We start from the raw sequence: 26522 nt of genomic DNA, 5'->3' as shown, positions 1-26522 counted from the left end.
ATGCCAACTTCTTTCCCTGCTGGGAAAGCTTTGCATATTAAATTCAGGCATAAGCACAGAGCTTGGTGGCAGCTCTTGTCAGCCTTTTCCGGCGTGAAGCTGGCAACCTCCCAGTGCCACTGCCTTGCCGGTGTCTCCCAGATCACAGGGGTGCCATGTGTGGTCAGGGACAGGGCACTGAGCAGCAAATTGCACAGCTCACACGGCTGTGCCACACACACTCCCCAGCTGCAATCCTGCATCAGCTGACTCTCTGCAAGGCAGCAATAATTCCCTGGAGCTGTGGAGTTATACCAATGTATTTAGGAGAAGTGTACTCCAAAAGTCCACCCTTTCACTTCTCTGTTCAAGAATGTAAAGCACCGAGGTGTAATTGTTTGTGATGGCACTTCCAGATGATTTAATACTGGATACAGTAAAACACACCAAGCTTTTCTGTAGAGGACAAACTGGCTTACGTCTTAAACACAGCATCACTTTTCTCTCCAATTTCTAGGAACACATGAGAAACAAAAGGGAAAAAAAATCCTTACCCATTGTCTGTTTATAATGTGGAACAAAGGCAAAACAAAGCACATGTTATCCAGGAATGTGAATGAAATGCTCCAGAGAAAGACAAAACCAACCGCCTGTTGTATCCTCCTTCCCTGCAGACTGACTCAGTGCCTACTGTCCTCTGTGGACAATCAGTCAGGCAGCTCCACTCCCAGCTCTGCGAGGATCAGCTGCTCTCTACAGAGTCTGACATCTCCCACGATGAATGAGAGAGGCTTCAGCAGAAATCACTCGGGGGCATGGATGCTCAGGATGTAATGAATCTGACAGCAAGCAGCTGCACAGGCTGGATCCATATATTTTGATAGCATGTAAAACACAGGGTGAATTGCCTGGGATGTCTCATGAGGAATTTTACCAGCCAAAGTTTCATTAAGCATGAGAAAGAAAAGTAATAGGAAAAATTTAAGAAACTCAACCACAAACAACCCAAACCAAACAAAACAACCCAAACCAGAACAACAAAACCACTCAAAAAAACCCCCAAACCCATGCCACCCAGAAATAAACCTAGAATAAAATCCACTCTCCACAGATTTTTTTAAAATGCCTCCAAAATTTTGTCTAGGCACTTCAATTTTCCTCCTCCTTCCTCCTGAAACACGTTTATCATGAGATGAATTTTTTATAACCAGGACTCACAGTAATTATGAAATTATGTTTTCCCAAGTGATATGAATCTTCCAGGCTAGAACCTGGAAGAGGTGGACGCTAACATCTTAAAACCTACTAAGCCAGGCAGTTAGAAATCAATCTGGTACATGTTAGCTAAACAGCATAAATGAAGGTCTAATCCAAAGCCACTGAAATCTTTCCACGATTTTTACAGATTTGGGAACAAACTTCTGATTAACCTAAGTCCCCAATCCTGCAAATATACTTTGGCAGAGGTCTGTCTCCACAGCTCCAATGCCAATCCTGCTGCTGGGTAGTGTTTTAGAAGTCTGACTAGGAGTTTATGACTGAGACAAATCTTTATTGTAACCAAGGAATTAGTAAAGACTTTGTGTGGAAGTGAAAGGAATCTGTGCCCCAGGCCCTCTTTGCCTGTCTATGGAAGAGCAGACTGCACTGCTCTTGGGTTGCTTGCGACAAGTTCAAAATGGAATTCCTTTCATTAAGCATTCGGTGCCCTTACAATTGGCAGCAAAATTGGAAGTTTCCTTTAATTTACACCTGTCCTGTGATTAATGTCTCTGTACACAATCCACACTACACACCATCTCTACACAAGCCACATAACTTTGATTGGCAATGAATGTGTGAGCATTCCAGAACAGAAGAACCTCAAATACTTCCCTTTCATCTTCCTCACACTCACTACTATTGAACTGGATTAGACTTGAGAAAGACAGTTTTGTTCAGTTCAAAGCATCCTGTCTTGAGAGGTCTGTACACTCAGTCTTGGTATGCAGTCCCTAAAAATCGACTTATTCTTACATTTTACTCTCCTTTTCTGTATATGCCTATCTCTGTAAGATGATGGAACAGTACCTGTGGTATTCATTTCATATTCATCCTCAGCACTCATGTTCAGAAATGCAGTGCTGAGGATGGAAGACCATTCCTCTTTGCTTTTTTGACCCCATAAGGAAGCTTCTCTAGAGGACTCCAATATGACATGCCAGATAGACTTATTTCAGACCCTTGCCATAAACTGTCAGTGGTAAGACCTGAAAAGCCCAGACTTGATGACCTGAAAGGCCCAGAACTGAGCTATTGTGAGTCAGGGGTCTTCACCTGTTATTTTTTGTGGATCCATAGATAACTAATACCATAAATAGGCAACACTGAGTTGCCCAAAAGGTTAATGTCAGTCATTATCTTTCAGGTCTCCTTTACAGAAGATTTCCAGGTAATTGATAAAAGCCATGAGATTGTTACAAATCTGCTTGAAACTCCCTTCCCTCCAAAAATTCTCCCTAAATTTGTCAATCTTTGCCATCCATATATGATGATACTCTTTTCTGATCTAAAGTACTGGCACCAATTGTAACAAGATAATTCTTTTTTGCAGCTTTTTTGTGAAAGCAGCACTTTTTGTCTTTGTTAGCCAGGCTGACAGAATTGCCTCTAGACTGGTTTTAATTTGCTTGATTACATAACTTGTCTGCATTTTATAGCATGGCTTTAGGAGAACACAGAGCCTGGGGAAAAAACCCAGAGTGGACTGCAGCTGTGAAAACTCTCTCATTGACCACTGGTGTGTCTTATCCCTCCACTGCATCTCCCTGGCAGTCCCTCATCCTTCTGGCTCCTTTAGTCCCTCGAACGTGAGCCTAGCAGCAGCATTGCCAATTAGTGGAGATTAGCAGACCTTTTACCTCACAGGTTTCAGTGAAAAAAAAAAAAAAAATATATATATATATATATGTAAATATACCAGGGGTTAGCAGCCAGCCTGCACTTTCTTTTTCACATCTTATTTTCATGTCTTATTTTGCACCATAAATAACTACCTATACTTTTATTCTGCTGCTCAGCAACAACTTACTACACTCATTGCGGTCTTGCAGTGAGCTGTGTCAGTGCCTTTGTCCCCTTCTCCAAGTGAGATGTCCAAAAACCCGTTTTGAAAGCCTATATCACCCTTCTCTCTTGTCTTGACAGCCATCTCATTGCCCCCCACACCCCCTCGTGCATTGTGCATACACATATCTGCCTTCTTTCACAGCTCTTCAGATGAGTCCTTGACAAATTAATCAGTGCCTTGTCCTCTCTGCACAAGTGGCTGTCAACAAAGCAGATGGTGCTGTCCCTTACAACACCTTGTCTCTTACATCTCTCTCTGAGTCTGTGTCCTGCAGTTTTCTGACAGGGGCTGCATGGCTTTATATGTATTTAATAGTACTGAAGAGAACAAACAATGTCATAGCACGTTGCTTATCTGGTCACAAAGACAGTTGCAAGAAGTAGATGAATGAACAGAAATGCATCAAAACTCAATCCTGCAAAGTCTGAGAATGATTAACAGTCTGTTGACACAGGAAAATGTCCCCTGGGAAACAGGATTTGTGAACACAGAATTCGCGAGCGCCCACGGTCCCTGCTCAGGCAGTTTTGACTTATAGAGTGAGGGAACTGTCACCCTTCCCTGAAATGGCCTGTAGTTTTCTAACTGAACCTTGGAAATCTGGAGATCACAAAGCTTAAGCATCTAAAAGGCCTTATGGCTACTATGGATTTCCCAGTTCAGCAGGAATTCCAGCCCTTGCTTTTCCCCCACATTCCCCAAACAGAATGAAAACAGACTAATGAAAACAAAACCATGAATTATCCCAACAGCTAAACTTTCCCTTCCCTGGTATTGTTTGTTCCAATACACTCCAAACTCCAGTCTCCAGGACTAACTTTTTAAAATGGAATTTATTAATGAGAGATTTCATTTGGAAGAGTCATTCCAATTAATACCAGCAAATATCAGCAGTTCACCTCACCCTTCCTCCCTGTTTTGATCTGCTGTTGCGTAACAGACACTTGGAGTTCAGTGAAAACTGCAGGAAAAAGAAAATAGGAATCCCTTTGATGCAGAATACCTCATCCAAACCCACACACCAAGTCCTCACAGATTCACAGTTGAAAAAAAATCCCTCCATTGAGACCACTTACCCTGTATTAGCCAACACCAGCTTATTCCACTGGTATCAGGCATCAGAGCCATCAAAGAACTGTGTAGGAAAAACTCATCCCTAATGCTCAGCTCTGGCTGATGAATCAATATCTGTGATAAGATCAGTGTCATCCATGAATGAGATTTCTACTGTGGCAAGCATTAACAAGAAGCTGAGAAATGGTGCTGTGAACTCAGTATGTCACTGAAACACCCACACCACATCGCTGAGTGGGTGGGTGAGGAAGAGCAGGCTTCACCATCTCTTTTCCGTGAATCTGAATGCACAAGGGGCTATTCCATGAATAAAGCAACCATCCATTTAATATGCAGATTTTGCTACAGCCTTGCTGCCTATATAAAAAAGGCTTCAGCCCTCTTTCCTTGCTCAGGGGGTCTGGCTACAGCATTTCTGAGCTTCCTGATCCTGAACAGGGTGAACTGGGACCCAGCCTGCTGATCTAATGACCATGGTCTTTAGGATTATTGCCAGACACAAAGGCTTTTCAGCAATGTAAGCAAAACTAAGCTCTGGAGTGACAAAACAGGGATAGAGAGCCAGAAACAGCCCCAGACAGTCTGAGAGGCTGCTCTTGTGACCAGAGAAAAACGAGGTGCAATGGAAAGCCCTTCTGCTGTTAATACATACCAGTGGCTGCTGTCCCACACCTCAGCTCCTCCCTTAATAGCTGGAAAAACCTTACTTTATGGGGCTCCAGGTCATGGTCTTTTATGGTCTTTTTCTCCTAACTAATAAGATGCTGCCCTAGATGGCAGTTGGTTTTGGCTATGCACAGGGCCAACCACCCTGGTGCTGCTTTTACTCTGGAAGCAGCCTTCTGTTTGGGACTTTGAGAAAAGAGTGAAAAAAGAAAGCTCAGGACAGGCTGCAAAACTTTTCAGTCATATTTGAAGTCTTAGCTCCTTTTCATCTCCTGCTCAGCTAAAGCTCAGAAGTAGACACAACACAAGACACCTGAATCCATGGGGAATGATCCCAATCTACAAGAAAGGCAAGAAGGAGGTCCCCAAAACTACAGGCCTGTTTGTCTCACTTCAGTGCTTGGTAAAGTTATGGAGAAGATGATTCTGGGAGGTTTTGAGGGAAACAGTGGAAGACAACACAGCCATCAGTCACAGCCAGCACAGCTTCATGAGAGGAAAGTCGTGCTTATCAAACCTGATTTCCTTTTATGACAGGGTAAGCCATCTAGTTGATCAAGAGAAGCCAGTTGATGTCCTCTTCTTGGATTTCAGTAAAGCTTTCAATGCTGTCTCTCACAGGATCCTTCTGGACAGAATCTCCAGAGCTGGATAAACACATTATGGGGTGACAATGGGGTGACATCAGACAGGAGGCCTGTCATTAGTGGGCAGAAAGGGGCCTGGTCAGTGGAAAGTTGAAAATGATTCAGCAGTGCCCTGGCAGCCTGGAGGGCCAGCCGTGTCCTGGGGGGGCATCAGGGTGGATATTAGAAAAACTGTCTTCATGCAGAGGGTGGTTGGTCACTAGAGCAGGCTCCCCAGGGCAGTGGTCACAGGACCAAGCCTGACACAGTTCAAGTGTTGGGACAACACTCTCAGAGACAAGGTGTGACTCTTGGGCATGGTGCTGTGCAGGGCCAGGAGTTGGACCCCTTCCAACTCAGCATATTCTGTGATTTTGTAATAATTCTTGAGCTCAATGAGACAAATTTACCAGAGTAGCTATTGCTAATCAGGGAGGGGAGTGGAGGGTATTTCCCAGGATAGCAGTGCTTTTCCTACAAATAGGAACCCAATCCTTGCCATACATATACCCCCTCCTGCCCTTTATGTTGTCTCTGAGAGTCTTGGTACTGACTTACACAAGCAGCTTTCACTTCACTCTTTCAGCAGTTCTTGCAGTTCAGGAGAGGTTTGAAATCAGCCACAGTGTTAGACAGGAACAAATGCAAATGCCTAGGGCCAGACCTGTTTAGATTTCAGCAAAAATATAAATCACCTCTGATTCTGTTTTCATTTGCTGCCTTAAGCTAGTCATTAAAACATTGAAAACAATCTGGGTGTAATCATTTTCTTCTAATCCAGCTCCTTTCCCCCATAATCAGCACTCCAGGAGAACATATGGGCTTCCTCTGTCACTTGGCCTCTGATTTAGACCACAGTAAATCTCCTGAAGTCAACAGAATTCCCCAGGAGCCACACTTGCCTTTGTTGCATGTGAGCAACCGCTGAAATTAAATGAGCACCTGTGTCGCAAAGGGGTCGCCTTGTAGGACTGTTCCTTGAGGTGGGGAGGATGTGTCAGTGATGAGGAGGTGCAAACAGTTCCACCCCACAGCCCCAACGAGCTGATGGCTGGCAGAGATGACAATCCACTTCCCTCAGTAGGCGCTTAAACTCTCAAATGGCCACCAAGTGCTTCAGAAAACTGAACACATCTAGTTTGGGAGAAGGAACTTCAGGAGGCTCTTTCAATTTTCAAGTGTGTGTCTGTTTGGATAGGGAAGGTTAAACATTTTTCATGGTATGTTAAGCAAGGAAGAAATTATCAGGAGACCAACAAAGACAGAAAGCTTTGCAGAAGTTCACTGTAGGTTTAAAATGCAGGTTAGTCAGAGCTGTCCCCAAGAAGAGCTTTCTCAGCTAGTGTTCATTAGTAGTGTTAATTCAGGTTTCAGCTGCACAGTCAATCAGTTCAAATAGTCTCTGGCTGGGATTTCTGCTAAGATCCTCATTCAGAGTCAATTCCTACTCTGCTTTCCTATTACAATAGGTTTATTTATACTCATCCCCTACTGTCAGCAGACCCCAGCCAGATAAAAGAAGCTAACAGGGTACAACCTTTCCTCCCATCTGCATTCCCCATGCTACAATCACTGAAGTTTTAGAAAAGTTGCATTTAGAGTTTTCTCCTGTCAAACTTTCTAGAGAAAAAAACCCAAAGCCCACTGTCTTCTCCACTTGTAAAATGTGTACAGAGATAGTATGAATATTACACTGCCAGTCCTCAGCATTTCCAAATCAATCAGCTCCACTCAGAACCACAACATTCTCTGAAGCTGATACCTACAACTTTCTATTACTGATCCTCACATTTTTAAACCTTCCAGGATAAAAGGAAGAACAGCATCCTGGAACTGCTTATGTCTAATTAGGTGAAAGGAAGTTAATGAAATCTGAAATTTGCTTCGACTGCGACAACAGAAAAGCAGTTCCTAGGAAAACACAGAGCAAATCTAGAGATTCTTTGTGATAAAACTGGAAAAAGGTAAGCCAGAAAAGGTAGAGTTTAGTTTTCTTCATGAAAATCTGGACCTGGGATGTCTCCCCTTATTCCCACTGATTGGTTGGATGAATATATACCTTGCTTATCCCATGGCTGTTAGAACTGTGCAAGTGCCTGAGGGAAACAGAACTACTGTTCCTTGTTGCAGGAGTTACCAGAACTTAGATCCAGTTTTGCATGTGTAAGAAATGCCATACACTCCACTGGTCTCCAGCAGCAGGATAGCAACAGGGGTGAGAAACAGCTCTCAGCATCCTATGACCAACAGCAGGATGAGCTCAGGGAATCTCTCACTGACCCTTGGACTGTGCTGAGGGTTTGTCATGGGAAATGGACACATCCCAACAGATCCCATCCCTCAGGAGAAAACAGGGCTGAAAAGACAGCCATCAGCCATCTTCCCAATTAGGTTCTTCCAAATGCACGACCTTGCTGTCCAGACCCAGTAAGAGGCTGTTCTTTATGGTAACCCTTCAAATTGCGTGGGAACCTGGGAGTCCTACACAGCTCTTCACAGCTCCCCACCCCATCAAATCAGATCAGGTTTGGGGCACTTTCAGATGGGTCAGAAAGTTGAGAAACTATAATCACAAGCTTACAGGCAGTAAAACCACACATGTTATTATTCATGGCTGAATTTCAGGACTAGGCATCCTGTATCTGCTGATGGCTACTGAAGGTGTAAGGGGCAGACAGGCAGCAAAATGGCATGGGTGGGATGCCTTAGCCAAAACCCAATGGAGCAGAGGGCATGGTCTAGCCAAGGACCACTGGGCACAGTTTTTCACTTAGCAAAGTGCTGAGTGGTGCCTTTGCTATCTGTCTGGGGCAGAGAGGACACCAAATTGCACCATCTGAACCATGTGGTATCAGAGGCAACAAGCAGAACAGGTTAAAGGTGTATAATCTCCTGAGCAGGACTTTAGGAGGTGTAAATTCACAGAGATCCTTTAAACTCAATCAATGCTTATTGAGATAAGCAGTAGAGCCAAGCTCCTCTCTCTAGAAGAAGGCCCTGATTACCACTTTTCCCTCAAGGGAAACCAGTTTTACAAATGTTTACATACCTGAGTTACTGTGACAGAGATTTTGTAATCTGTGAACAAAAGCTGATTTACTCAATCGCCGTGCCCCTATTGACCTTATTGAAATATCCTCCTGGTGAAAATCAATTTTTCATTTTTAAACCAGAATATTTAACTATCATCCACATTGATTTAAACCTATTTCAAGTTGCAGTGATGTTACACTCAGAAAAAATGAGAGGCAGAAGTTATCCCTTCTGCAGTAAGCATTCTCACACTGTGCAAGCATTTCTGACTGGGCAGCTTTCCCACTGAAGGGCTTTTCCTCAGGAAGGCAAACCAAATATTTGCTGGATAGCATATGTATTATCCTAGGGGATATTTAGCTTCAAAATGATGCTTTTCCATCTCTCTTGGGTAATAATTACAGTTATGGTAAGATATTATTGTAATTCCCCCTCTTTTTTTTCTTTTTATTTTTCCTTTCGGCATTATGTGTAGGGCTTAGGGATGCATGTGGATGAAAGATTTCTGGGCAGTTGCAAGCCTCCAGCAGTGAGCTGGTGGAACTGCCTCCCACAGCTCTGCTATTCCTGTGAGCCGAAGCAAGCCAGTGCCCTTCACCCCTGGAGCTCACCTGCCTCAGAGCAGTGAACCAGGCAGCAGCAGAGAGGTGCCTCTGCCCTGTCAGCCCCTGCCTGCACAAGCTGTAGTCACTGGATATGGTCTGAGTACACCCTCAAGCTCTCTGCAGGCAGGAGGACACAGAGACCCCTTTCCAGTGCATTTAGTTCAAAAAGAGTTGTCTTTAACACCTAGATGAGTTTTTTATTACAAGCTATTTGTTATGCTTTTTAATGATGCACCAAATGCTCCAGCATCCATACTTTCTACCACATTAAGCAGGAAGTCACTGTGCTGAAACATAGTAAAGTAGTGACAAAGAAATATATAGATTTCCACTTCAGGGAAAAAAAATTAAAAATCTGTACTGGCATGTATTTTCCTTCTCTTCTTTCATGTAATGATTTTACACTTACTGACTGCATGTGTTCACATCAGATAGGAAAAAAAAATCCCCACCCAAATCTAAAAGGGAAGATTCCTTTGTCCCTTATTAACGGAATGAATGTGTAAAATCCACGTGGACAAAGTCAGCCCACTGCATTCCCACATATCTGCAACTTTATTGGCTTGTCAGCTAAAAACCAGGCAAAAGCTCTCAACCAAGGAGTCTGCTGATGAGTGCCTTGGAGATACTACAAGGGAAAATGAGACCTCTCGTCTTTATGCATTTCTAGCTAAATATGCAATATCTTATCTATCACAGGTACCAGAGGAAGGGCGACTGGCTTCCCAGGATAAAAACTTCTTTAATATTAGTGAGCATCCAGGAAACGAATTGTTTTCTCAGTGTGAGAAATGAGACAACTCTTAAAAAGATTAGTTTATTGAAAACAGAAAAATTGAAAAATTACAGAAATCAGAAAAATATAAAAATTTGGGATCCTATGGCTCAGTAGATGGTATGCCCCAGGAGCGCAGGGATTTGAGATCTTCTGGCTGAGACAGCACTAGACCTCAGGTAGAGAAAAAGAACTTGCAGTGCTGGGCTGACTTTAAAAAAATTACTAAAAGCCCCTTAAAAGGGGTAAGGCTTTGAATGCCCCAGCACCGATGTCTCCCACAGCTAGTCTGGAGAGAGCAAGAGGGGAAAAGAGAAGAAAAGAGAGCCCGCCTCTCAGCTTCTTCCTTTTTATAGTTTTTGCTCCGCCCCCAGTCCGCCCACAGCTCGCCCCTTCGGTCCAAAGCAATTGGTGCTTTCCCTTTGATGGATCATCTCCGTCCACCAATGGCTCATCGTTGTCGGGGGGGGGGGGGGGGGTGGTATCAGTCGAGATAAGGGAATACAATACCTTCATTAAAATTCAGGTATTCAGGTTGCCATGGAGCTTGCCTGCAGAGTAATGGCCATGGCTAAAAATAGCTGCTGGCTATTAAGACTGGGTGGGGTTTTGGCCTTGGAATCAAAATGCAAGTGAAACACCTACAAAAAGTATTAAAATACATCCAACACACCTCAAAACACTTGTAAAAGTATACAGTAAACACAGGAAAGGTAACTCTTATGGTGTACCAGTGGTTTGATGCTTGAAAAGGGGCAAGTTTGTGATTTTTAACTGGGAAAATTTTAACTGGGAAGGGTGCAACTCTATTAATAAACTACTTGAAACAAATGGAAGCACTGATAATGGAACTGGATTTTTGTACCTGGGCTGATGGGTTAATTGTAACATTCAATTTAAAAATAATTAACTCAAAATTAATTAATTAAAGCACTTAATATGAAAAGACCAAGCACAAATAGGGATTTCGTATGACATCAGTAAATTCTACGGCTGTGTGTTGATACAGAAAGGCTGGCTGCTTGTCTAAATACAGGGATATTAAAAGCAGGGATCACAGTGTAAGATGTGTATGAGAATAAGCAGAACACATCAGAGGGAGGAGTGTATCTATCATCACATAAAAATACTGGAAAATAAAAGCAATAAAAGTTGGCAAAGCTGCTGCTTTGGTTTTACCACTTTGGAGCCATCATCTGCCAAAAGTCAGTTGAAGGAAAATGGTAGTAATTGCTGACCTCAAGATTCTCTGAATTTGCTCACTCTGGACTTTGCAAAAGATCATTCCCACCAAGTTCATGGAACAGTAGTATTGGGTATTCCCAGCTCTGAACAAACCAATGGCTGATTGACATAACCCTTAAGAATGAATGAGGCAATCAGGAGAGCTGCTCTTTGCCAGAAAATAGCATCTTTTGTTCACCCTCCAAAACCTAGCAACAGAACTGGCAATTCATGAGCATCCTCTCTTTTGCCAGTTCTCTGCCTTACTACATCAGCAACTCCCTCACCTCCCACAATGAAAGTAGAAAATTAATTTTTAACACACACTTATTAAATCACCATTAAAAACTACTGCTGAACTACTATTTTAGGCATCTTTTCCATAGTCCTCTTTTAAAAGAAAAAAAAAAGTCAAATTTTAACAGCTAACCAAAATAATACAGAAGAATCTAAGGATCTTTTGCCCATTTCAGTCGGAGGGAATTAACTAACATATTCATTAACCTCTCTGTTCTCTAATTTTTGTGTAGTTGAAGACCCAGCCACAAAATAAAAGGATAAATAGAAGCTGGTGTTAACAGACTTTGTAGCCACTGTGGGCAAAGAAGTACTAGTAGTCCCCCAAGGAAACTGCTGTTATCACTCAGCCACATATTTAGAGTGAGGTGTTCCAGAATTTGTCCAAAACCATTTGAATTGCCAGATAATTTTTTCAAGCAAAACTGTGTTTTCTCTTAACTCCTCTGAGACCTTTATGTGTCTGTATTTAAGAATCCATTAGCAGGACAAACAAAATAGGAAAATAAGTATTTTGACAGTAAGAAAGAACAGTGAAAGACATGTTCTCCATACAGTCAACAGAAAATCTCAAAGTGAACAGAAGCCTTACTCTGCAACCCACTGATGTCCCTCCCTCCCTTGCAGGTCCTCACATTTTTCTGCATGGAGCTTTCCCCAGATTTCCCAGCTGCACCAGAACAGTGGCTCTCATGAAACCCAGCACAGGCCAGCTCTGATTTTTCACAATACAACCAAATCCTCATTAATAAAGCCAGTAAAAAGAAAGACACTGAGCACTCTTCAAGTATCCAGTTCTTCGAGGCAGTTCTGTTTTAGGAGATTAATATGCAATCTGCTAAATTTTTTTTTTTTTTTTTAGAATCAATATTTACTTAAGAACAATAGCTCTTCCAAGGCCTTTAAGTTTATAATACCAGTTTGATGCTAATCTCTCTTAATGAAAACAAATTACTTCCCACAAAAGATCGGTCTTTTGGGCATGATTCTGATTTTGTTTGCACTGCTTTACTCCAGCAGCTGCAGCTAATGGGGTCTCTACTGATTTACACCCATGGTCAGAATCAGCTGCTTTCCATTCCCGGCAAACACAGCACATGTGGTGTTGCTGGAGCCCAAGTGATTTGGAATACAGCTGAGAGTACTCTCAGAGTCTTTCAGTGTTTTTGGACTTTTAGATCATGCTGCTTCTGCTCACATAAGACAGAAAATGAAAGCACAGCGTACTTGTGTAGCATAACTAAGCAACAAGGCACAGCAGGGAGACCCAGTTATCTGGTGCTAATCACACCCCAGGGATGTGAAGCTTATGAATTAAGGGCCATTTTAACATTTATCATATTTCTCTTCATTTAAAGGTAAAAATAAATTATTTCTATAAGCTGCTTTGATCCCTGGAAAATGTCTCCTGACATTAAATCCACTCCGTCTGGCTCTCAGAGATTACTGTATCACACACCTGCCACTCAAAACACTCAGTCCAGAGCACTGGGTGGTCCACATCACCAACCCATTTAGTCCAGAGTCACCTCCTCCCAGACCTGGCCTCTGTATGTCACTTCTGCAAGTCCATGAGTCCTGGGCTCACCCCAGGGGGCAGCCAGAGAGCTCCGGGTGCTGGGGTGCAGGACTGATGGAAGGCTGCCTTCATGCCCGCAAGGACTCCAAGTTTAAATGTCTCCAAGTACATGAAATTAATTAAAATGACAATATGTAATTTATGACAGTCTGCTAAAAGCTGCCTTTCAGCTCTGTTGGAGATGGGAGCAGTCCAGAATTCCTGTAACAGGATACATACTGGCATGTCTCTCCCTCACCAAAGTTGAGCAAACAAAAATGTGCACAAGAGAGTACAAATGTAACCTGGGCTCTTTTGGGCTCAGCTCAATTAGGGCCATCCTATCTTCTTATCACAAATGCCAGGATCACAGGAACTCGGGGAGATGATGGCCTCACTCAGTTCAATGGCAGCATCAACAAAGTAGCATCACACACACAATGGCTGCAGGTGACAGCATCAAGCCTGAAACACTCAATTAGTGCCACTGTGTAGAACTTGTACTTAGCCATTCTGTAGGTGCACATATCTTTTGAAAACTATTTCAGTTTTTAGTTTATCCTGCCTCAAGACAGGGGCTAAGTGTGCTAGTTAACACCTATGTTCACCTACTAGACTGTTTTATGTATTTTGGTTTGTTCAGTCTGTTCTAGTCAGAGCAGTAAGGTGGCATGAAAAAGCACAGAGACAACGCCAGCGCTGTGTGTAAGATCAGTGATCAAGGTTCTTGAGTGGCTGGACACAAGCTGCAGCAGATGGCAGCTCTGTGGAATGGAAGTTTAATCTTTGAGCTCAGATATTAGAGACAGGACTCCCTACTGTTGGGCACAGGCCTACACATGCAGCCAAAAGGCTTTGTTGCACAAGCAGTGCCAGAAGGCAATTATCACAATTAGGTCATCTTTTTGACCAACTTTAAATGGACTAATAGCAGGGGTTATTATCACTTGGATCTTGTTCCAGCAATGATCTAGATCCTCCTGCACAGTAAGGATTCAGCACAAGCTGTGCAAGCACAGAGATAATTTTTGTCTAATTTTTCATAGTACTGAACTAAGGGAGAGGAACAGGGGACTGCAGCTGAGGAACAAAGGCACAATCCCAGTCCCAGGAGTGACCAAGGCTCACAAATCAACAGCAGAGCTATCTGCAATGGCTCTTTGTTTTCATGACTGTATAAGTAATGGTAATACCAGCAGTTCATGGCTGCTGCTTCATCTCCTTGCACAATTTCTTATGGCATGTGGAATAAGGCAAGGGAATACAGCAGTGCATAATTATCCTTCTCAATTCAAACTCTGCCCTCCTAGGCAAGAGCTGAATTTCAGTGTTGGGAGGTTGGCTTTTTCATTAGCAGTGGATACCCTGGAAGTGAAGACACCCAGAAGCAGAAAACTGGGCTCATTTGAATCAAGAGGGAAAATGAGCTGCTGCACTTAGAACATGCTAAAAAAAAGGACTAAAAGAACGCATTTGCACATTACTTAACACCAGGAGGAAATAAGATTTCCATTTGGAGAATGACACAGGAAAAAAGTTAAACACATTTCCCAGGGGAACTAAGAGAATGGATCCTGTTGCACCTGCAGTGCCCCATGCAGTAGTAACCACTAGAGATTTGTCAACGCCATCTGTGCCCTCATCCTTGTGTCACCGCTTCCAGCTCTCTCTCCAGCACACCACAGCTCCTGCTCATCACCACGGGGCGCTCCAAAAAGGGTTAATGCTTTCTGGAGCCTCAGGACACAAAGTTCAGCTTGCTCCTCTCCAGGAAGTTCCTCCACCTCTGCTGCACACAGGGCTCTTAGCGGGCCCCTCCTTTAGGCTGATAGTGCAATGGAACTTGCTAATTCATTGACTGTCATTAAATCAGGCTGAATGGAGGATCAGCCAGTAAATCAAGAGGAAGATCTTGTTAGTGCCTAGGTATGGTCTTTGGTTTTTTAGATGATGCAATTCCACTTCATGGAGACACAAATTGCATAGTGTGAATCATTAATATCCAATTTGGGGAAGCTACTGGAATGTAACTGCTGAGTAGGCAAATGAAAATATAAAGCTATCAGCAGTATACTAATTTTGTAGTGCTCCACACAGAATGAGGACCAGCAGTTTATAGATACAAAACTCCCTTGCCTAGAGGGCCAGCCTTCCTTTTGCCTAGATTAATTCCTAAGAAAAGCCTAATACTATTTGGCACTTTTCAGATTAAAGTAATTTGCTTATTTGGAAGATTGAAGACAGTTTCCTAGTAGTGTCAAGTGAAAAGACCCCCTGAGGAACTGAGGTACCAAGTAAGTACCACACTGCTCCACACATCACTTTACAGTTTTCTTGAGAGCACCATCACTTGAATGCCACTGTTCACTATCTCAGATACCACTCATGTTTTGCAAGGTAAAGAAAAGACATAACAGTATACACAGAAAAATATCCTTCTCTTTATGAATCCTCTTCTCTTTATTGCTCCTGGATATTAGTAGTCTTGTGCCAGTGTAGCAAAGATTATTTTTTGACTGAGATTGATGTAATATGAACAGGTATTCCTGCATAGTCAGAGAACAACCAGAAATGCTGAGAGAAGGCTTGCTTTGATTACTTTTCATGCATCTGTACAAGCAATAGGTCAGGCAATGTCTTACTGAACATGAAAATTAAAGACTCTCCACGGAAATATGAACTGAAATGCAATTGGGCTTTTTACTTTTAATATCCTAGTGTTTTCCATCTGTTATTTGATGTCCTGAATTATTATTTAAAGCCTGTTTGACAAACAGAGCTGAATAGAAGAAAAATTAGAAGTTAAAATGAACACAAATTCTCACCGAAGTCTCATCTGTACGTTTTCATCTACACTGATACTATGCAGTGCTTCACAAAGCTGAGGTTGTCATAAAAAAAGCATCAACCTTAAAAGAAACTTTTGCTTAAAAAAATTTCCTGATGTTTCAGGAGGAATCATTATCCTGTTTTATTTCTCATCAAAAAACATTGCAGAAGGCAGCTGTTTCCTTCTAAATTTTTATCATGCTGTACTTCAAGGATATTTCAGGAGCACTTTTTGTGGGTTTAAAAGTATCTTCTAAATACAGACACTTTTCTCACAGTCTCTCCAGACTAGATGCATGGCTTTAAGATCCCTTGGTTCACCTGAAGAAGTGGTTCCCCTCAATATCTCACACAAATGAGCCTGGTATTTTTGTGCTAAGGTCTCTTTGGCACACATGTATTTCTTCCAGTACCTTTTGAGTAAATAGTTTTCTTATGCAAAAGGTGCCTGGAAAGTCTGACACAATATTGCACAAGGTTTGGAGCCAGCCTCCTCCTCTCCGAGCGCAGCACCACTCAGTTGAGAATCTACTTTCTTCTAGCTTCTTGTTTCAGGAAAATGTAACTCAAGTTAATTTGAAATTAATACTTGGGTACTTCATACTTCACTGCAAAGTACCAGGCTCCTCAAGAGAGCTGCCACATGATGATTTTCACTTGAGATGGGTACATTCTAGCAGAGCTTGGCAGCCATCCCAAAGACTGCTTTTCATGCAGTGTTGCCATTAGCCATCACACAACAAAAGGATAAAGGATCCTGCTCTGGCACATAAGATTTTCAATTTGGAAAAGCCTCAGTAACAGCTATTTAGCAATAGTGTTAATGGCCCCCAAAATAAATATCAATACTGAACTGTGGAGCTGGAAGCAGAACAGAAGCCACCAATCCTATATCATGAGATTAATGCCCCCTCTGAAAGGAACTGCACATTTTTCTTTCTTCATCTATTGTCTGTCTTTTATGTTGGCTTAAAAAATAGTAAGCCCACACATTACTTTGAGGCAAAGTAAAGCTGCAAAGAAATAAGAAAACCAGCTATTACTTTTTTGTGTGTGCATGAAATGGAATCTAACTTACAAAACCATGCACAGGAGATGACCTTGTTTGTCTTACTTGTTTCTCCAACTTTGTTTCACTTAAGGAGTATGAAAATCAAATTCTTTTTGCCTGATAACAAATAACCAACACCAGAAACCCTATGAGGGTTGTGAGTGTCAGGGGAAATTGATAGTGGACTGAATGAATTTCCCTAGTGGAACAGCACATCAATGACTCATTCAAATTGTCACCTGAGACCCCTAAAATTCAGTCCAGTGTCAAACACTCTCACTCCTCCTCAAGTAAGCTTTTTTATGGTTAGGTCCTCATTCCCTTTCTATTAACTTCAGGCTGACAGCCCACCAGACATAATCCAGTTAGTAACAGTAGAGGTCCATCACCCTCATGTGGGTTTGCCCTTCTCATGCAAGTCCTATAATTTACACAGAAATTACACTGTTGTCTTTTCCTCACTATCACTACCACCAGCCAGATATGAGCAAAGTTATATGTGAAAAAAAGAGCAAACAAGGGGTGTAGAAAAAAAATAGTCAACTGCATTTGGCCAAGAGATTTCAAATCAGCCCCTATACAGACCAGACTGTTAGCAGACTTAAATCCTATTGCACACCATGAAACCAGCTACTGATTTTAGCAGTATCCTTGTCAGTGAGCTTTAGAGGTTCAAATGAGATCTGTTTCCCAGAGCTGCCAGGATTTGAATTAGCAGTGACTATAAACTCCAGCCTCAGAGATTTACACCTCATGGCAAATGAGAGGCAGAGTCTGTGCTCCAGGCTGAGCCCTTGTGCATCCCTGAAGCGCAGTTTTGCCTTCAGGAGGACACTGAGAAACATGGAAGCAGAGGCAGAGCAGGAGCTCTGTGAATTACACACACTGAGCTGTGTTCAGCTCGTTCTGGAATTGCTGAGCTGTGCTGGGAGGAACCTCTGTGGCCACACCTCCATAAGGCACATCTCATTTTCCTTGGTGATTGGACTTCCCCCTTCTCCACAGTTTGCCATACACAAGAGATCAGTTTCTGCCCCCTGAGGAGGACACAGACCTTGTCTCTGTGAGCATGCCAGTCAGTAAGCAGCTAAAATGAGCTCCTTTCATTCCCAGATGACCATGCCCATTCAATGACACAACCATAATTTTCATAAAAAGCAGCAGACTTTAGTCCAGTCAGGGGAGAAAACTATAACATAGAAACTAAGCTCTCTTTTAGGAATAATCTCAATATTCTGTAGTTGCTCAAATCCCCAGAAAAGCTCACCCTACTGCTTTCATTTTCTATTTGCTCACTGTGCATGCCAGCTATAGCCAGGAACACACACTCACTACTCAATCTACTGCTTGCGGTTCAGGATCAAGTGCTACATTTTCCATCTACCTATTTATGTACTCAACCAGCTTTTAAATTTTTCTCACTTATTCCCATGCTTGGAACTCAGGGACATTTTTGGTTGTGCTCCCAGCCCAAAGGAAATGTCTAGATTATGGAAAGGCATTAACATGCTTTGAAATTCAGACTCTTTGAGCCATACATCAACCACAACAAATTTTCTTTGCTTTTCAGTTTTCTGCCACAATGACTTTAATGCTCTTTTGACACTCTGATGGAATAGATATTTGCCAGAGTGTTGCCACTGGGGATGGATACAGCCTCCAATGTAAATTGTGGGGAAGAGAAGGCGGCTGTGTAGGCAGATGCAGGCTTCAAAGTATGTCGATCACTGTTGGAGCAATGTACCTGCTACTGCACTGGGAGGCCTAAAATCAGCTTCATCCCCCTTCTGCTGTTAATTCTGATGAGCTTCTGATGCTACAGAGTGCTGCAGACTAATATTCGGTGCTATTTCTGCAGTCCTTGTAAAAAAATGATGAATTTTCAGTTAGCCAAGGAAGAGCCATTTCAAAGGCCTTCTCATATATAACCTCTGAATCCTAAGCCCAGTGTTACCTTTCCTTTCACCTGTAAAGGCAGATGCAAATAGCACTGTGGAAGGCTGCTAGTAAACCTTAGATATCTTCATCTTGGTTCTTGTGAGATCCCAGGGCTGCACCCCAAGAAGAGCTTAATGCAAGACGTGTGTACCGTACAAATGCACAGCATCTAATTATTCTGGATTCTGGAATCTAATTGCTGGAATTGCTGGAATTGCTGGAATCTAATTATAGTAGCACTTCTCTTGTTAATACTTCCTGACCCTGTAGGTTATTTTCCCTGGGATACTGCTTACAAATTCCCTTCCTCCTCACCACTGTCCTGTTATGCTGACAAGAGCTGAGAAAAGCTCCTGCTGTGTTCAGAATGCTAATAATTGAGTGAGTTATCAATCAAAAGAGATGGAGACAAAAGTAATCAGCATAATCAGAATATCTCTATGATACAGCAAGGAGGCATTCTGAACTCTGCCTGAATGAATGGGCCAAGCTAAGAGCTAGCTAGTGCCTGAGAATTACACTAATGTGATGTGACATTTGCTTAAAGCCAAGTCCTTCTGTTAATGAGTTTCGGAGTTCTCACAGCAAAGTCACAGCTATTGTTCAAGGTTCAGAAAATCTGCAGATGGCAGGTCAGGATAATAACAAAAGTGAAAAGAAACAACAGCGAAGTGCCAGGGAAAAGGAAATCAGAGGAAGTGAAGTAAAACTTTCTAGGGGTTTTGCATTCAAAAGACCATAGGAGTGTGTCTCTGCAGACATATCTCAAGCAAGCTGACTCAGTCATCTGGACCAACACTTCACTTCAAACATGTCATCTGTCCCCATGCCTTGCTGCTTAGCTGGATCAGGCAGCAATTCATTTCTGTGTGCAGCAAGGGGAGATTCATACCCTCCAACATTAGTCATTTAACCAAGTCATCTTTTAACAGGAGCCATCAGTCATTTAGAGAGCATCACCTCAATTTGGGCAGTGCAAAGATCTTCAGGACTCAGACTTCCAAGGCATCAAGCAAATGAAAATGTTGATTTACCTATTCATTGGCTTCCTTAAACACTGTGTTTTGTTGTCTCAGATTACACACATTACACTGTACCAGTCTCTCTCTAATGCAGCAATTTTCTCCTTCAAGACAGTTGCATTCATGTTTAGGTACCTAAAAATAAAACAAAATAGTTAATTCAGGTCTATGTTAGCTTAGTTGATTCAGTAAAAATGGCTGTCAAAAACACATCATTCCTAGGCTGGCTCTTAAAAACTTTAGCAATCCCTGAGCTCTGCTGCTGCCTCTCCCCAGTGTCCACGCTGGCCATGGCTGACTGGGTTGCTGTCCCACAACCTGCAGAGCCTCTCAGGCTTCCACCAGAGTGTCTCCTGTGTCAGGAATGAGGGAGGGGAGAGCAGAAATAGTCCTTGATGATCTCAGTCCACTCGTTGCTATCACCAACTGCTGCCTCAGTATAATTTGACAATAGTTTGACAGCCCTTTACTTGTTAAATGTGCAAAATGGATTTTAAAGCCATTTTCGTTATTAATACACACCCTTCCTCTCAACTTTATTTGAAGCATATAACTAAGAAAAGGATCCTTACACACTCTCTAGCATCTCTAGACAGCTTAAGGGTTTAGCTAGACACTCTCAAGGTATCTGAAATCCTTTTCTATTCAATATGATCTATTGCTGAAGAGAGAGTTTCTGTACTAATTTTCAATTTTCAACTTCTTTCCCTCTTTAGCTTATTTATATGCTTTGATTAGTCCAAGATCTCTCCCTCTGATATAATGACACCATAAAAAGAGAGGGAAAAAAAAAGAAGAAAAGAGTAATGTGTGTGCGCCTGCAAGTGTACAATACACACAAATAAATGTAAAGAAACATTGCCATGAGTAGGCATAGAATTTAGATTAAATTCAGAGATGAATAGTGGAAAAAATTTAAACTGGATGTGTCCTGCTTTAGCCATGCCTTGTAACCATCAGGTTAATTTGCTTAATTTGTGGTTTCCAATTCTCTGCTCTGACTTTTGGAAGGGGTCCAGCAGCCATGCACCTCCCCCCCCCCCCAAGCATTTTAGACTTGGCTGACTTGCAGAACATGACAGATTACTCCATTTTGCAAGGCAATACTGAGGAAATGTCTTTCTAGACTCTGAAACGTCTTTAACACTAGGGCTTGTCTTCAGCCAAGCAAGTTAAGATCCTTCTAGTTACACATGTCTACATTTATTCTTCTTCTCCTTTCCTGTAATGAAAGAAGGACTAGGAAACAGCATTTCACTTTTAAGGAAAATCTGCCTTTTATATTAGGTGGATTAACTAATTGAATTAGTTATTCACACAGCACTTTAAAGATATAAGAACTTCAGGAGGCTTGAAATTATAAAGTGCAATATAAAGGTGAAACCAGTTGCATTCAGTTTAGCACTTGCCAAATACTTCTGTCAAAAATAGGAGGCACACGTGCTGTCTCATCTGCCCCATCAAAATGAAGGCTGGCCTAAAGTCCTGCAAATGCGTATCTTCATGGCAATCATTCCACTTGGGATTGCCTCACCTAAGGGAGGGTGCAACCAGTGCAAAGGGAATTGTGGCCCTGTGTTGTGTGGCCAAGGCCATGAACTGAGCTGTGCAGGAGGGGCCTGAAGAGCTCCCTGAATCCCCCTTGACAGTAAAAATTCCTGTTGTTGCTTTCAACATGCAGTGTCTCGGGCAGCTCAGGGATTTTTGATTGTCACCAAGGGCACTCATGGAAAACAAACAGAATGGTCCTTTTCTGGGCAAAGTTAACTGAAAAAAGCAAAATATGAAAAAGCCAAATGAAAACTCCTTAAAACATAACAGTTCACATTTAGGACTAAACCAGATTTCATTTTTGAAGTAATTCAGAGTGAGATAGTAAAGAAGAATCATTTTGTGACTTAGTTTCTCAAGCTGTGCTTCAGACATTTGTGCCTTTTCAGTATCCAAACCATGACTTTTAATATTTCCAAGTCACTGCATAACTTTTTGATAATTTCAAGTCTAAACTATTAGACTTACAGCATTTAAACTCTAAGTCTCAGATCTTGACTATCAAGTACAGTCTTCAAAGTACTATTCCCCTATCCCATTCAGTGGATAGCTTAAAAAAGAACTTGCATTAGCTTCCAAGAGCTTCGAATTACTTGGGCAATTTCTGGACTAACAGGAAAAAGGCAAAATTTGTCAGACTAATGATTCATTGCGAATAATTCTCCTAATTCTGCCAGAAATAGAGTGGCAAAAACCCCCCAAACCCTCAAGCCAAACGCAGAAAGCTTATGTGCTGCCCAAATCATGCTCTGATGCGTGACACTATTTATCTGACAGTTTTCATGGACACTAAATGAATTTAGGAGTGGAAAGGAAAAAAGAAATGAGGTGACTTCTGACAAGTTTTGGAAGTTAAAAAAAACCAAAAAACAAGAGGAAAAACAACTCTCTAGTGTGTATGTGTAAAGGAATACCTGTCTTACTTCAGAATTAACAACACCAAAAGAGTTTAAAAATAAAAATGTTTTCCTGTTTGTCATAGTTTGACACTGGCCAAATATGCCAGGCACTCACAAAAGCCATTTGCTCACCCTCTCTTGCTCTCACAGCTAGGCAGAGGAGAGGGAAAAAAGATTAATGAAGGGCTCATGAGTTGAGATGAGGACTGAGAGAAGACACTCTAAGGGCAAAACAGGTTCAAATTTAAATGTATAAAGTAAATTTATTATTAACAGAGTCAGAGGACGATAATGAGAAGTAAAATAAGGCTTTAAACCACCTTTTTCCCCCTCCAGCCCCTCCCTCCTTCCCCCTGCAGCGCAGGTAGACAGGGCATGGGGGCTTTGGTCAGTTCGTCACTCGAGATCCTCTGTTTGCTCAGGGAGAGGAGTCTTTCCTTTGCTATGCCGTGGGGTCCCTCCCCACTGTGTGTGTGCAGTTTTGATTTTCTTCTTAAATATGTCATCACAGAGGTGTTAACAACCTCTCTACTTGGGCCAGCAGCATGTCCATCTTCAGAGCCATCAGAGGTTTGCTCTGTCGGACGTGGTGGAAGCTTCTAGCCGCTTCTCACAGAAGCTACTTCTGTGGCCATCCCCCACTACCAAAAGATCAGGCCATGCCAAATCAACACACTGTCACATTTTGCATGTGAGAAGAAACAATCCGTGACATTCTTAATTCACATTCTGAAATTGAAGAACATATGCATTCATCCTATTTTGTTTCATATACCTAATTGCCCATCTAGGTTAGAAAACAGATCATGTTGAATGAGATGTGTTCATTGGAGTGTTTTAAAGCAGAAGCTTGATTCACATAGATTTTCACAGGCTGTACTTCCAAGAAGGAGATGTTTTCCTATTTACACACTGAGTGTGAGTCCCGAGGTCACATGAAACACGCCAGTAGTTGGCATTCCCAGAGGGTTAAACCACTATTAACATTCACAGCTCAGCCTAACACAAAATGCTAAGCACAATGTAACAATTAAAAGAGTCTAGGAACCACAAAACATCATTAAACCAGAACAAGCATTAAATTCCCACGTTTTCTGCTTTTATTTTTATGTTACTTGCCTTCAAAGTTGAAAAGTGTGGTAGCTCTTTGAAGTCCTAACAGTCATAATTAAAAAATTCTCTGCTCCCTTTTCTAATTGCTTTGTCTGTTCATGAAAAGTCAATTAAAAATCCCACAGATCACATTTCCAGCATTTCCAGCTTATCTGGCCAGCCCAGGGAAATTGTTTGGATATTGTGTCACTCTCTTTCATTATTTACCCACCATCCATTGTTCAAAACAAACACTCTAATAAGCCCAAAAATTCAAAGAAGCCACAACTGTGGCTCAATCAATCTTTCTGTCCTTATCATTCCACCTCAGCTTTTATGTATCATTAAATCTTCCACACCTTTAACATGTAGGCTCACTATTACAGAGCAACTATATCACCAAAGTAATGCTTCTGAAAGGAAAGCATTACAACAGCTATTCCCTCTAAGTTTGTTTGTTTTTTTCTAATGTAAAGCCAGAAATTTTGGAGGAAACCAGAATTTTCACCTCAATACTTTCTAACAGTCAAAACAGTATAATTGTTTTTTAAAGGTTTTGTGTAAAACAGCAGTATCTCCATGTAGAAGTGATGGAAGAATTCAAACCTGGATGCTTATAATAATCCTATCATTGTTTTTTTTTTTCCTGGGAGATACACAGTCATGAAAAAAAACCCATCCCAAAGCAACTTTTAAAACTTTGCTTTTGTACGTAGAACTGTTGATTTCATGACTGTTAATTGGCAAATAAATGTTTTAAGAAGAGGTTAAAGCATTGCTAAAAAACATCTTTTTGATGAGCTCTTCCTTCCACTTTGCTTCCCATTGTAATCGGAACCAACCTGATCCAGGCAACAAAAAGAAATCAGTCTCTATCCAAAGTTAATGATTTATGGCTCCATCTACTATGAAATATTAAATAAACTTTCCAAAGCTTTAAGAGACAAGGCCTAATGAAATAGCTCATCTGAACATTTCCTTGGTGAAAAAAAAATATTCTAGATCATCCACAAATGTAGTGAACAAAACCAGATATTTTCAAAATGAAACCTACAGAATTTCTGATTTTAACTTCTTCATAATTTTATCAATTTCATTTGGAATATAATAAACACCACAAAATCACAGAACAAAATATTATGTTTCATGATGAATGAAGTTTGGACTTTTTTTTCAATATGAAATATTAAAGCATTTTTAATGTGATTTTCATTTGAAAAAATTTCATCTATTATTCAAAAAGATACACAATGAATTTTCTCAGATTCCCATAGCCTCAAGTGAACTTCAACACTCCCAGAGTACAAGTAAATAAATAAGGAAAATGTGACTGAAAAGAGAAGCCAGACAATTCTTTTCCCACCAAAACGAGCAGCAAAGTTTAAAACATTTTTAGGATGCAGGAAGCAAATAGGCACTGTCTCTGCTTTCAGATGTAATTGAGTTGTAGTGGAAGAAGAGGAAAAGAACTTTCCTTGACACACTTAAAATAATAAACTTCTTTAAAAAGGAGAGTTGGCATGTTGCTTTCAATATTAAAATTGATCTGCTTCAGGAAAAGACTAAGACACAGCACAACTACACACATACTAGCTTTCATAGCTTCCACCCCACTGAAGTAACTTTGCATCTTTTGGGAAGATGGGTGCTGGTGGTTTGGGCTTTATGCTGAGAAGAGCTTTTCCACAAGGGCCTCTCAGGATGAACGTGCTCCATGAAGCAAAGAGGAGGCTGAAGCCCCAGTGCTGCTGTTTCAGTCTGCAAAGGAGAGGCAGGTTTTGCTGCAGGTGAAACCTCTTGAAGGAAGCCAGGCTTCCCAGGGTGCTCTCTGACCACCTGATTTTGGCACAGCTGAGTACCTTCAATTAAAACAAGGACAATTAAAACACCCACTTAGGATATGGCCAAGTTCCTCCTCCACCTAGATCTGACACCAGGGCATCTGCTGCCTCTCAGCAACTCTGTGACGCTGGTGTCAAAACAGAGATGTTAGTGTGAAGAGGCAAGAATGTGATAATCAATTTGAATTACTGCCTAGAGCTTGTAATTTCTGCTCCTGATCTTGCAGAGAAATCCATGACGTTGGACTTCACACCTTAAGGAGAGCATATTGCACGAGGGGCAAATTAATTTTCAGTAGGGGCTTCCATACTGCACTGACAAGCTGCATTTTCAAGCCAGCCTGTTCTCTCTGAGTTGTACATTTTATTACCCTGTTGTTGTTGTTGTACTCCCACAGACAATCTAGAAAATAAGGGGGGAATTTCCTACAGCCTCTGCTATATTTGGAGCTCATGTGTGCTGGAGACATCAGCTGTTAGCTGAGGCCGCCTAATTTTGTGCTGCATAATGACCTTACACCAGAGGGATGGGATCCACTCAGAATTCCTTGTAGTGCTCTTGCAGATTTCATTTGCTTGTAAATTCAGGCAAGCAGTGGATGTGCTGGATGCCAAAGTGCTCTGTGCCACTGTGGATCTGTGCTACAACAAACAGCAGAGGTATCCCATTTCTGCCTTCCTGGGCTCACTTGAAAGACAGAAATCAAGTGTGGGCTTGCCATTATCTCCCCCAGCTCTCCCCCCAGTCATTAAACAAATGTGACTTTTAGCCACCAAATAGACACAAAACACAGGTGTAGCAGTTTTGCAGTTTCTAAAAAAGCAGTTTTGCAGCCAGAACTTGGAATAGCCTCCCTTGCTTATGAGCATGGCAGAGCAACTAAGCCAGCTGTTTTGATAATGAGTTTTAGTTTCCTACAAAACCCAGTCTGCTGGGCTGGCCAAACCCACGTGTCACCTATCTCTGATGTTCAGCTTTCCTTCATGGCTTTTCCATGTGCAGTTACTTCCCCTAGGTTTGCAAGGCGTGGATTCACACAAAACCACACAAATTAATGCAATGCTCTTTTTCAGCTATTTAAGGGCATTTTCACCTGTGTTTTCACCAACATCTGTGACACCACCAACCCCTCCCTGCAAACTGAAGAACAAAGGGGGAGTTTTCTGCTCCTCCCATGCCAAGGGATGGGCAGGAGAAAGCAGAGGTTTAATCCTAATGTGCTACACACTCCCTCTTGCACAGGGTGAGCAGCAACTGCAGCAAGCTCTGCCCTGCAACTCTGTGTCCCAAACAAGCTGCTTGGACCACGCAGAACAGGCAGGTGGGAAGGGCGCCCACAGTTCCTGGAAAAG

The sequence above is a fragment of the Corvus moneduloides genome, chromosome 8 (assembly GCF_009650955.1).
Source record: "Corvus moneduloides isolate bCorMon1 chromosome 8, bCorMon1.pri, whole genome shotgun sequence".
Lineage (NCBI taxonomy): Eukaryota > Metazoa > Chordata > Aves > Passeriformes > Corvidae > Corvus > Corvus moneduloides.
This window is presented reverse-complemented; position numbering follows the sequence as displayed.